Raw genomic sequence first — 13,370 nt, 5'->3', positions numbered from 1 at the left:
ATTGTAGATGTAATTAGTTAAGAAGGGATCATACCGGAGTAGGGTGGGTCCCTAACACAGTGTGACTGATTTCCTTATAAAAGGGCATAATTCGGACACAGATACACAGGGAACACGTCATGAAAAGATTGGAGTTATGCTATCGCAATCAAGGAGCTACCAGAAGCTAGGAGAGAAGCCTTCCCTAGAACTTTCAGAGAAAGCACAGCCCTGCCAACACTTTGATCTCAGAATTCTAGCCACTAGAACTGTGAGATAATAAATTTCTGTTGTTTGTGGCTCTTTGTCATGGTGGCCTCAGCAAACTATTAATACAGGAGGTATGCTTGCACTTAGGCTGAGAATGAAGAAAGCCATGCCTTTGGGTAGCAAGGACAGCTTAAGCTTAGAAGTTGATCTTCTTCAGGTCATTTAGAATCTCTCTTTCCCTCCTTCAGCAACCTAGTAGAGACCATTCCTGAGTCAGTAGTCAAAGACAAAAGCTGTTCAAGGGCAAAAGAACGCATCCATGGGAAGACCCTTCAACTCTGGATTTAGCACTGTTTTTCTGTTGCACGTTTACATGTCTGTGTTTATAATCTCAGGATTAGTGAGTGTCTCTTTACCCTACACTACTCAGCTTGAGTTAAAATATGCTTTCATGAGAAGGCCCAGATATATTTATAGTTTAATGAGCCAAATAGCTCAGTTTCCTAAAGATAGGTCATTTGATAAAAGGGTTCAATACACTTTTTCCAACCAATTAAATATTTTTAAAAATAGCTCTTTAGTTAGACAACTAAACTTAAATTTTCAGAGAGACAGTAAAAGCAGATTAATAAAGGAACAAGGCTTTAACTATAATTAAATGCTTTATTAATTGAAATTTAACTTACATTATTAACTAACTTAATTCTAGATTTTATCCTGGCTTGAGCAGAATATGTTTGCACATTTGACTGACTTTCCCTAGTCATCAGGTGACTTTCTTGGCTGCCTTTTTTCTACCTGTCATACATCATCCGTATCCAGTCATAAATGTCTACATGTATATTTCTTAGCACCAGATCTTGAACCAAAAGCAGAAATAATAGTGATACCTTATATCTGTAGAATGCCTTATAATACACCCGGCACTTTATGTAACAGAAGCTCTCTGGGACCACCTACACTTACACACTCTACTAGATGAAGAAAACTTTTCATTTATTTCTTGGCACACTGGGGACCCATGGACAGTAGCCCCCCTCACCAGCAGGCTGTTCACCGTTGTGCGCCACAGTGGAGCAATTTCTACCAAGTTCTGTTCATGTTCAAAATTGCTTAAGTAAGTATTATAATTTAAATATTACATAAACCAGTGACATAGGAGTGCAAAAGAAAAGAGAATTGTATCTATGAAACCTAAGTCAGTATTTCAGAAGGACCAGAAAAGGCAAATCACATCAAAAATTAATTTCAAATTGGTCGTGGGACAAATATAAAATTGAGAAACAAATCTGGAAGAATTCAACCCAAGTTGCTTTCCAAAGGTCTTCAGATGATTCTTCTACCTTAAAGGTACAAGCTAGAAATTACAGACAGCACACTTTATGTGTGATTCATGGAGGAAAGAAAAGTCATCTCCAATCAGCAGAACCATGCTGGCTGGACATTATCAGAATAATGTCCCCACCCGCCACCCCAAAGATGTCTATATCCTAATCTTCAGAACCTGGAAATAGCTTACCTCACATGGCCAAAGGGACCTTGCAGATTTGATTAAGTTAAGGATTTTGAGATGGAGAGATTATCCTGGTTTATTCAGTTGGACCCCATGTGATCCCAAGGGTCCTTCTAAGTAAAAGAGAGATAGGAGAGTCAGTCAGAGAAGGAGATCTGACGAGAGAAGCCAGGTTGGAGGGGTGATTGCTGGTTTTGCAGATGGGAGGGGACCATGAGCCAAGGAATGTGGGTGGCCCCTAGAAGCTGGAAAAGGCAAGAAACATTCTCCCCTGCAACCTCCAGGGGAGGCTTCCCTGCGGCCGTGCTGACACCTTGATTTTAGCCCAGTGAGATTCATTTTGGACTTCTGATCTCCAGAATTATAAGATAATGATTTTATGTCATTTTAAGTCACTACGCTTGTGGTAATTTGTTAACAGCAGCAATAAGAAACGAATACATTATAATCTAATGTATTAGTTATTAAAGGAATAATTAAAGGAAACTTTTGGCTATCCACATATGGAGAATAAGTGTATGTTCATGTTTAAGAATAAGAATAAAATTATTGTAGTATGCATGTATCATTTTTAAATGATTTTTAAATTTACCTGACTTTTTAATTAATTGACCAACTACAGGCTCCAGTTGCTATGAGAGGACAACTATTCTATACGGTATCATATTTTATCCAGTTTTGTGGAGTCCATTTCACACCCGCATTCGGAGTTCTAGTCTTGTGTCTGTCTTTGGTGACATGATTCAGGTGGAGAAAGTCATTTCAGTTCTTTCTTATTTTCATTTATGAAAACTAGGGGCTTCTCTAACACTGTATGGTTTTAAAATTTTCCTCAAATAATCTGAAGTATCTTCTCACCTGTTTAATTTGTAGCTGAAGCCCTTGGGTTTATCTGTGCTTTAGCGCTGAGTTTATTCGAAATTAAAGTCCATGTGCTTTGCAGCTGCTGGCTGCCCCTAACCAGGGAATTATGACGGAAATATTTGAAGGACAATGGAGTCAAGAGACCAGGATTTCAGAAATGATTGACACTAACTAGCCGGGTGTCCTTTAACAAATCTTTTAATCTCTCTGGGACTTACTTTTCTCATTTATAAATTACGAAGTTGGAGTCAATAATTTTTAAGGTCCTTTTTAGCTCTACAGTTCTATGATCCCCTAATTTTAATTCCAAAAAAAATCAGTTCTGAATAATGTTGAATTTCTCTCCAAGGTGGGAAGAAAGATATTAAATGGCTCATAGGCTACCTATGTTCTTGTATATTCCCATGAGTATCTCTTCTAAGGAATTGAAAGTCTTTGTTTAAGTCCTATAATGTGCCTTATTTCCCCCTTATCATACAGCCCTAAAGACTACACTGAGATACAAATTACTCTTCATTGGGATGACTCTGTCTCAGTCATGAATCTAGCCCATTCCTTTAGGCAGAGCAAGTTCCCGTGTATTATGGGCATGGAGCTGACGACTGGGAGAGCTCCAGCATCTCACCCATTGGGGAGAATCAGACTTGAAGACAGATTGACTATAATATCACCTAGAAGTGCTGTGACCGGGGTAGAACCCAATGCAGAATAAGGGCAAGGGGGTAAGTGGTTAACCTCATCTGTAGTAGTGACAACAGCTTTTAGACCTGTGAGACGCATCCTGAAGGTGCTGAAAAAGCAAGCTTGGGGGTTGGGGAAGCATTTCAGGCAGAAAAAATAGCCTGTTGCAGGTGCAGAGGTGTGAAAGGTGTGGCCTATTTTGGAAAAGGTGAAGATTACATGTTTAAATAGCAGGTGAGATAAAGGACTGGAAATAGGTGGAAGAGAAGACAGAAAAAGTACAGGCCATTTCGTTCCAGGCTAGAGGTGGCAAGGAATAAAGGAAGTTACATGGTGAAATGACATGATCAGATGTTATTTTTAGAGTTAATTCTGGCGGATATTGGGACCGTGCAGATTGGCGGGTGAGTCTTTGTGGAAGGAACGGGGAGACGAAACTTCAAGGGATAATAATGAACACTGAACTACAACAGTGTTGTCTGGCATCCATTTCAGAAAAAGAATGCACTGGTTTTATAAATAGGTATCCTTTTCCAGAGCACTGCCCTCCAACCCAGGAGGGCTGCCAGGTCACCGACTGAGTCTTGGTTTGTTCTCCAGAGCAATGAAGAATATTTCACAATGCAGAGCTCCTGACCATCACCACTGATAGCACAAAAATATATTTTAAAAACACATGTAAATGGAATTTACAAGGATTCAACGGATTATAAAGTGGTTTCTTATCTCCTCTCAAGGCTATGAATACATTGCAAAAATCTAGGGCAGTTAGATACTGTATTTAAATTCAGATGTGATATTTACATATGTTTCTTACTCTTTTTATAAAGATCTGCCTTAGTGCAATTTTATATACTGTGTGGATCGGGAGGTTGGTTTAAACTAAGCTGATAGTTTTAACCTGACTAAATTCTCCAGCCAGCCTTACAGCAGAGAGATGCATCAGAACCAGGTTTCACTACAAGTGACAGAAAATCCAGATAGCAATGTCTAAAAAAGATAGAAGTTTTGTCTCATGGGTAAATAAACATGATATGCAGCACAGAGCTGGGAGTAGGTAGAGCAGCCATCAGGAACTGAGGCTCCTTCTGTGTTATTGCTCTACCATCCTTAGCCCGTGATTTCCTCCTCATTGTCCAAAATGGCTGCTAGAGTGCCAAGCATCATTTCCTCCTTTGCCAGTAGGGAATAGGAAAGAGTGGAGACAGCCGTACCTCTTTAAGGACTTCTCAGAGTTCACTCCTGCTTACACACAATTGGAATATTTTTACACGGCAACCAGGTAGCTGAAAAATACAATCATTATCCCAGATGGCATTATTCTAATAATTGGATGGTCTGTAACTAAGATGAGCCAAATATGCATTTAAAGATAACTATACTAGCAGTCTCTATTGGAAGGAGACACTGGACAAAGTGTGATAATAATTGTAGGGACAAAATGAATTGCTTCAGTAGTCTAAATGGCATTTAGTAACCAGTTAGTTCCACAAGTCAAAAAAAAAAGTCTTAGTAGTTTGGGTACAGTTGCCTCAGAGGTCCATCACCTGGGATACTGGGAACTGAGTGGTTTAACCACTCCAAGTTTCTTACCTTGTTGAGATATGTATATGGAAAACTATTAAGTCAGTTTCTGTCTGTCCATCTATCTTTCATCTATATGGCATATATTAAAAGAAAAACATGACAATGAGAAAGGTTGGTATGGTAGTTTATCTCCAAGATGGCTGCCATCAATTCCTTCTCTCTGTATATAAACAGATGGAAAACTCTTCAATTATTTGTATTCTTTGGGGAAAAGAGAGTTGATAGGTAATATATATCCTCTTGACTCTGGGCAGATAAATATTTTATATTGTTACATCACCCTCACATCCTTGCCAACACTCACCAACCGCTATCCTCCACATCACCCCCTCCTTCCAGACCAAAGAACATCACAGCCCGAAGCTCCCCCAGGTGTCATGTGTCACACCCAGCTCTGCCCTCTCCAAGGGGCAGCTGCTCCTCCCACACCCTTTCCCTCCACTCTGTACTCTATTTACCCCCCGGGGAAAACCAAAAACTTATCTTAATAAATTGACCTGCAATTCTGGATTAAGAAGCACTCCTGTTGGGTTGGCCAAGCCTCTCTCTCAGAACACATGTAAGCTTGTGCCTGGCCTTGCACCCACCAGGAAGATGTTAGTGACTCAAATCAGAGACCCAGGAGGCTGGATAAAGGGTAAAGGACACGGCTTGGAGTGTCAGGACCTCATAGTGGTTTGAATAGTTTCCCGTGGGGTCAGGTGGGGCTCATTTATTCTTGACCATAGGCCTGGCAGGAATGTAATACCCTGTATATTAGGTAGGCAACTATTAGAAATTTTAAAAAGGGAAGAAAAGTAGAACGATGGATCCCCCAGACCACCCACCCCAGCTGGGGTCGCGTGGATCAGGACAACCCATCCAGCCAAGCCCCTCTCACACTCCTGACCCACAAAATTGTGAGCAAAATAAGTGTCTGAACTCCCTAAGGTCTGGCATAGATAGTTACCTGGAAAAGTAGGTTAAAGAAAGACTGTAAAATAGGGAAATGTGGATGGACAATAGCAAGAGGTAAGATAAGGTTGAGGATTCAAAATGATCTGGAAAAGTATGCAGTCATGGGTATGAAGCTGAATTTCAGTGAAGGAAAAGGCCAGTGATAGGGACCCAAGTCCAAAAATTGAAAGCAGGAAAACGAAGAGAAAAGTAGCTTAACATAAATAAGGACACACTCAAAAGGAAAACAAGAATCTTAGGAAAAGGGAGGCTTCAAATAGCACCACAAATCATCTGGACATACCCCAGAAGAATTGTGTATAATGCAAAAGAGGGATTTGGGGGGAAACATCTATCTCCTTGACATCATTCACATTCTATCAGTAATACCTATTTATTTGAGCATTACTATGGGCTAAAGGCTGGTGATTTATCGATGGAAGGAACATAATTCTCGCCTTCATGGAACTCATGAACATATCATGTCTAATTTTTGTCCTAGAATGACAACATGGTAACCCCTCCCATTATGAAGAAATATTAGAACCTCTAGTTTGTAAGGGAATAAATAGTAACATCTCCGCACAGTAAATATGAAGCCATGCCTTTAAGGAAAGAAGACAAACGTATTAAGAAACTAGAAAAGCCAGGCCTGGAGGCTACAGTCTGCAGACTGGAATGATGCTAACGTAGGGCTATGCCTTCCAGGAAACCTAGTAAAAGTTTGTCTGTAATTGATGGTGAGGTTTTGCAACACTGGGGATGTAAGGAAGTTACTCAGGGAGCTGGAGGGGAGCCTGCTACTGCTTTTTTGAAAAAGGAAAGAGGGTTTTAAACAAGAAGCACACAAGTATATCTTGCCTCCTGCATTCCTGAAAAATCTTAAATAATTGGACTCTGCTATAAAAACCCCAAAATATTTGTTGTCTAGAATCTCAGAGTAAATCTTACAGAGTATTGTTAGGAAAGCAAAAGCTCCCCAGACATGCATGCCTTCATTTTTTTTTAAACATTGATTTGGATCTTCACATTCAAAATTAAATTTGCTGAAAGTGGACTCTTCCCATATAGCAATGTAATGGGGAGAAGAATCAATTTTTTAAAACGTCAAGATTTACATCAACAGTAAAGAATATTGTGTCTCCCTTAGATACGATCACTGACGTTCCTACTCATTTGGTAGTTTTAGCCAGTTTCTTGCAGAGACTGTATTTTCCTTCCCTCTCGATCCGCCTAATCTGTTCTATAAACTTTGGTTTACTCTCGCCTTACCGCTCACCCCATCCATTGCCGCATCCCTTTACCTGTGGCATTTTACACTTGAGAGGAACTGTGCATGGTTGACGACAAAAGGACTGTTAATTGCACCAATTAAGAGGTGTGACTGTCACCCATTACCTATCAGCTTTGTTACTGAACATGCCAATTAGTAATCATACAGGTGCAGGCGTTTAAGTTCATCAAGGTTAACACTGCCACACAGCTTTGTTTTGGCTGTTTGTTTAAATATTGAAAAATCATGGGTAAAGGGCTGGTTTCTGTTGAAGAATGAACAGATGTCATTGCTATACTTTCTCAGATGGAAAATCTTTAGACTGACTTAAAGCAATAAAAGTGACCTTCTGAGAAGTGATCCTCTGTGGTCAGGTTATGAAAGGACAGGTGTTTTGGGTTCTCTTGCCCTCATGAAGGAGCAGGGAACTTGTCTTTATGTCACAGGACTCTGGAACTCCACTGGAAGGTCAGCTGAGGGCATTATACTAGAAGCCTGTAGAGTTATTTAAGGGTTTTCTGAAAGCCCAGAGTTTCTATATATTAGTCTCTTTCTGAAAGCTAAACTCATATCGTTGAATAGTGTTATAGATACATCCTCTAGACTTCCCTTTAGAAATTTTTGATAGAACACCTGGAGGAGGGAAGCTGTTTCAGAATCCCATACCCTCAATTTGACAGAAACCAAGAAATCATCCTGACCAGCCTCTAATTAGGGAAGGTAACAAAAATTCATTCTACACAGGGGACTACTGAGGTCTGAGACGTTTCATGACTTGCCCAGGGCCATTAAGTCGAGATGAACCTCGATTTGCAGAATGAGATAGATTTGGGGAAGAGCTAACCTTCCATTTTTTCTCTAGCAGAATGAGTAATTCCTATGAGGAGCTGGTAATTTTTAGCTTGTTCTCAAGCCTACTGAAATATCTTTGCTCTTTCCATGCATCTGTAAGAGCAACTGTTGTTTTCAGTCATTCAGGGGGAAAGTGTGTGGTGAGGGCCTCTTCTATTTTTGTGGTAGACTCCACAACAAATAAAGAACGTCTCTCTGGAACCTAAGCTGCCAGGTTTGGAGAACTGCTGTGTGATGGTAAAACTAGTTGATCGGTTTGAGATCAGCGCCCAAACCATGTTTGAGGGAATACACTGATCCAGTCCAGGATGAGGGGTGGTCCCCTTGCTCTTACTCAGGATGGGCCTCACGCGTTACCTGACTTACAGCAAGGGGTAAAGTGGAGATGCGAATGGCGGAAAGTCCAGGATTCTGGGCTGCCCTTCTCTCTCAACACAGGGCATAAACCCAAACCGTAACCCATTTTAAACAAACAAATGCACTCCAAATTCTTAGGATGTGCCTGGTACATTGTAAATGCCCAAGAAATGGAAGTCATTATTGTTAGAAGCTTACTTGCCTCTGGGGACATTTGCATCTTATATTTATTAACCATAAAACAGCTAACATTTCCATTGGACTTAAGCCTTTTCTTTTTCATGAAGCTGGGGACTCTTTTCTTCCCTCCATTTTGCATTTAAATTTAATTTTTGGCTTCTTGTTGTTTTGCCAAGACATGAAATATTCATTATAGGAAAGTGTAAAAATACATGTCTTTCAATAAAAAAACTTATAATCATACCTCTCAGGGATAATTACTATTAACATTTTGGTATATAGCTTCAAGGATTATATTCTGTACATGCATAAACATTTAAAAAATTAAAATGGAAATGATGCAAGTTAGTTTGGAAATTTTATTTTCATTTATTATTATATTTAATCATTTTCTTTAAATATACCTATTGTTTCCATCATAATTTTTGTTAACTGAATAATATTTTCTTTTGTGGATTTTCCATTATTTAACACATTGTCTATTTTTGTGTATATTGGTTGCTTCTGATTTTTCATAATTAAAAAAATACTGTGGCTAAGTTTTTTAGATAAATTCTTAGAAGTAGAATTTTGGGGTTAATACACACGTATTAGTATCTACTGCTGCACACAAATTACTGAAACTTAACAGCTTAAAACAACACACTTTTGGGATCTCAGTTGCTATATGTTAAGAGTCTGGGCATAACTTAGCTGGTCCCTCTTCAAGGTGTCAGTCATCATTTGGGGCTGAGGTCTGCTCTGAGGCTATCTTGGAAAACATCCACTTCCAAACTCAAGTCGTTGGAAGAATCCATTTCCTTGCTGTTGTAGGACTGAAAGCTTCATTTTCTTGCTTGCTATAGGCTAGAGGGTACCTTCAGCTCCTAGAGATAGCCTGAAAGTTCATTGCTATGTGGCCTCCCAACATAGGCAGCCCACAACACGGTGGCTTGCTTCTGATTCAAGCCAGCAAGGGAGAGAGAAACATACTCCAGCAAGAAATGTTAAAATCTTATGTAACGTAATCATGTAATCATATATGTCCTGCTTCGTTTGCAGTATTTATTCTATTGGCTAGACATAAGTCACAGGTTCCATGATACGCCAGGGAAGAGCATGACCGAAGGGCGTGAATACCAGGAAGCAGGGTCGTGAGGGCCATCCTAAGGACCTGCCCACAATAATCCACGTTTAAAACTTTCGTTAAATATAACCAAACTTCAAATATATCTCTATTAGTACAGAATTAGTGTGCACTTTTCCCTACCACATTGACCAATTGGTAGGAAGTAAATTGCCATTTGATTGGAAAAAAGATATATTTTAATTTGAATATATTTGTTTATGAAGACAAATACATACATTCTTACGTTCTTTGGTTATTTGCCTACTTCACTTTTGAAAATTGCTTTCCATGTTCTTTGGGTAGAGTATTAATATTTTTCATTGTTACACTTGTTGCAAGTATTTCCCCCCTTTATCTGTTGGTCTTTGTATTTAGGGCATATTATTTAGGAATGTGGCTTATTTATTTTATTATAGTCAAATCAGACATTCTTAACCTTATTGATATTCTCTTCACCACCATGTAGAGTGTTTTCCTGCCCCAGGATTACATAAATATTCTAAACTGTGGGATCTAAAAAATAATACAAGTGGAATCCACACACAAAACAGAAACAGGCTCTCAGACGTAGAAGACAAAGTTATGGCTACCAAAAGCAAAATGGAGGAGGGAGAGGGATAAATTAGGAGTATGGGATTAACAAGCTACTATACACAAAATAGATAACCAATAAGGATTTACTGTGTAACACAAAGATATTCAATCTTATAATAACCTGTAATGGAAAGTAATCTGAAAAAAACACATATTTTAACTGAATCACTTTGCTGTACATCTGAAACTGACACAATATTGTAAATCAACCATACTTCAATTTAAAAAGTTATAATTTTATGGTTATTTAAAAGTTTACATTTAATCTCTCTGATATTGATTTGGTATAAATATAAAACAGAGATGATTTATTATTATTTATTTATTTTAACCAGAAATGGTGGGTAAATTTCAACTAGAAGAAGTGGTTAGAAACTGATCAAGACTAAAAAGCTTGAATGATCTGAAGCCATGAATTGGGACTTGTAGAATTGGTAGCATCATGGGGGCACAGAGAACAGATGTTTATTTAGGAAATGGGAACTTAGGTTATTCCTGTGGGAGCTGTCTTCTCTGTGTACTTGTGCCACGAGTTGACTTTTTGTCTGAGAATGTAGTAGAGGGGTACTGTAATCCATCCCAGGGTAGTCACTGTGAGGTCAATCTGACAAAGTGTGGAAGACCTTCCACGGGTCCCCTTCTTTCCTGGTGTGGCAGAAGTGGCTAACTGTTCCCCAAAGTGAATTCTCCTCTTCTTCCTCTTAATAATAAAACCTCTTGAGTTGGAGCAGGGCTCGTGAACTTTGTATGGTCTGGCCCCATAAGAAGGCTGCTGTCTTGCTTTCTGTACATCCACTGCCTGACTTGGCCCTGCCTCCCCTCCTAAGCTGAAGGTTTAATCAGTAACTGCCTGGTTGATTGCCAGACCCCTAGCTAATGATTGTTCTATTCCTCAGACCAGAATGGCTCCAGTATGTTCGGTCATCAACAGGAAATATTGGCCCTCACAAAGGTTGTTAACTCAAAGATCTTTGGGGGGTGCGTTCCTTCAAGCAGTGCCCCTGGCAACCAAGGGGCCCTTCTGACACCATGCTCCCTATACTATAGTTGATAGCCTCCGCCTCCCCTGTGTAGTGAAGATTGCTGCCCTGTCCTGCCTGCCCATGGGCCGTACACGGTGGGGTGTTGTTCCGGGACCTTTGCCTCTGACTTGTAAGATTCCCTGTCCGGTAAATCACAGATGTCTCTGTTGCTGACTCCAGGCTCCTTCTTCCGTCTCGCAGCTGGGCAGCTGCAAGGACTGCAGGACTGTGGTGCACAGCCCAACAAATGTCTACGTTTCCCAACTTCTTTTGCAGCTGGCCCTGTGACTAAGATCAGGCCAAGGGGAAATGAGTGAAAGTGAAGGGTACAGTTTCTTGATCATATACTTAAAAAGGCTTTTCCCCTTTTCTCTTGCTCTGGAACTTGCATTTGCAGGAGATTCAGCTTTGACCATGAAGGCAAAGACAGCACAGCAGAGTGTGGTTCTCACTGTGGGGTTTCCAAACCACCAGTATCACCATCACATGAGTACTTGTTAGAAATGCACATGCTTGGGTTCCACTCTGACTTACTGAATCAGAAACTCTGGGGTGGGCTCAGAAAGCCCTCCAGGTGATTCTGATGCTCTAAAGCAGGGACTGCGGCAGCTGGCTTTTGTATGGTCAGTGAGCCAAGAACAGTTTTCATATTTTTAATGAGTTGCAGCAATCAACAACAACCAAAGAAAAACAAAAGCAAAGAAGAATATAATTGAGATTACATGTGAGATGCAAAGACTAAAATATTTACTATACTGTCCTTTACAGAAACAGTTAACCAACCTCTGCATTGAAGTTTGAGAACTACTGCCGTAGTAGTTAGTACCAGTCAGTGAGCGGGAAGGAGCTTAGGTCCCTGAATAACTAACACTGTGGAGCAGACGTGCTCTGTCGATTTGGTCTGTGCATCTCTGGACTGCTAAGCAAAGGAAAAATAAGCTTCTGTCTTATGTGAGCCTCATTATGTGAGGTCTTATGTTAGAGCCGCTGAGCCCATGCCCTAATGGGACAGGTCAGAAGAAGCTGCTATATAATACATCGATTTCCCTTTGCACACCTCACCATTAGCCAGTGGTCTGTGGTTTGCTCTTAGTTTCCCACATCACATCTCTCCTGGTGGCCGTCTTCAAAGATTCAGATGTTTGATTTGTCTAATTGTCTTCCACATACTTGCAGCCCCAGAGGCTCAGAAAAGTTTACTGGAGCTTCAAGGTCAGGTTCAACTTGGCTTAAATGTTTTCCACGGAAATAATTCCTTCAAAACAATCAGTAATCTTACAGTCAGTAATCTTGTGCTTCCATAGCCTTATTTTGATATACTGAGTTAGAATGCTTGGTGTGTCAGCATTGAACAAACCATGGTGACCCATCCTCTGGCTTGCAAGCGTTCATCCTTGTTTGAAACGGTACATTGAGGGGCATCCCCTCCTAACAGATGGGATTGGATGGTGGCTGTGGGCTGTGGGGTTTCTTTGTAAGAGGGCAGTTATGATTTAGGCCAGACACAGAAGACGATTGCAGTTAGGGAGGTCACTAAGAAAGTAAATGACCTTGAAAAGAGAGGGGTCTGTATTCCCGGCTATCCGTGTTCCCGACCGTCCCGTCCCCAAGGGGAGATGGTGCATCGGAGACTCAGTCTCAGGAAGCGTTATCAGAGGGGAAGGAAGCGAGAGGGTGGTTTCCAACGACAAAGTTCAGTTGGCAAAGGCAGCTCTTCTCTGAGTCCCTCTGGAGGGGAAGACCCCAAAGAGCGAGCACGGCGCCACAGCCTGATTTCCAGCGGGAGCTCTGTGCCCCAGGTAGGGCGCGGCACGCAGGAACAGAGCTCAGGTTTGGGGTACGGTGGTGGGATGCCGGGTGCGCGGGCTGGAAGAAGGGGTCGGGATCGCAGGCCGAGGCAGCGGCTTCGCCGCGCTCGGTCAGCGCGCAGTGACCACAGGCTCGCTCGTGGCATTCTGTGCGCAGTAATGAAGCCAGGCGAGAGGTCTCCGGCTGGCCCCGAGCCGGCTGTTGTCCTAAAAATGCAAACCATCGCCTCGGGCCGTGGAATCTGGAACCGGCGGAGGACAGAGGCTCCGGCTGGGCGCCCCACTGCTCGCCCTCCTTTCAGCACTCGCGACTTGGACGAAGGAAGCTGGTCTTTATCCTTGTACATAAGGACACAGAAGAAAGGGATTTCTTTTTTTTTGAGGAGTCCCAGAGGCCAGTGGTTTT

Source organism: Phocoena phocoena, chromosome 17, assembly GCF_963924675.1.
Source record: "Phocoena phocoena chromosome 17, mPhoPho1.1, whole genome shotgun sequence".
Lineage (NCBI taxonomy): Eukaryota > Metazoa > Chordata > Mammalia > Artiodactyla > Phocoenidae > Phocoena > Phocoena phocoena.
This window is presented reverse-complemented; position numbering follows the sequence as displayed.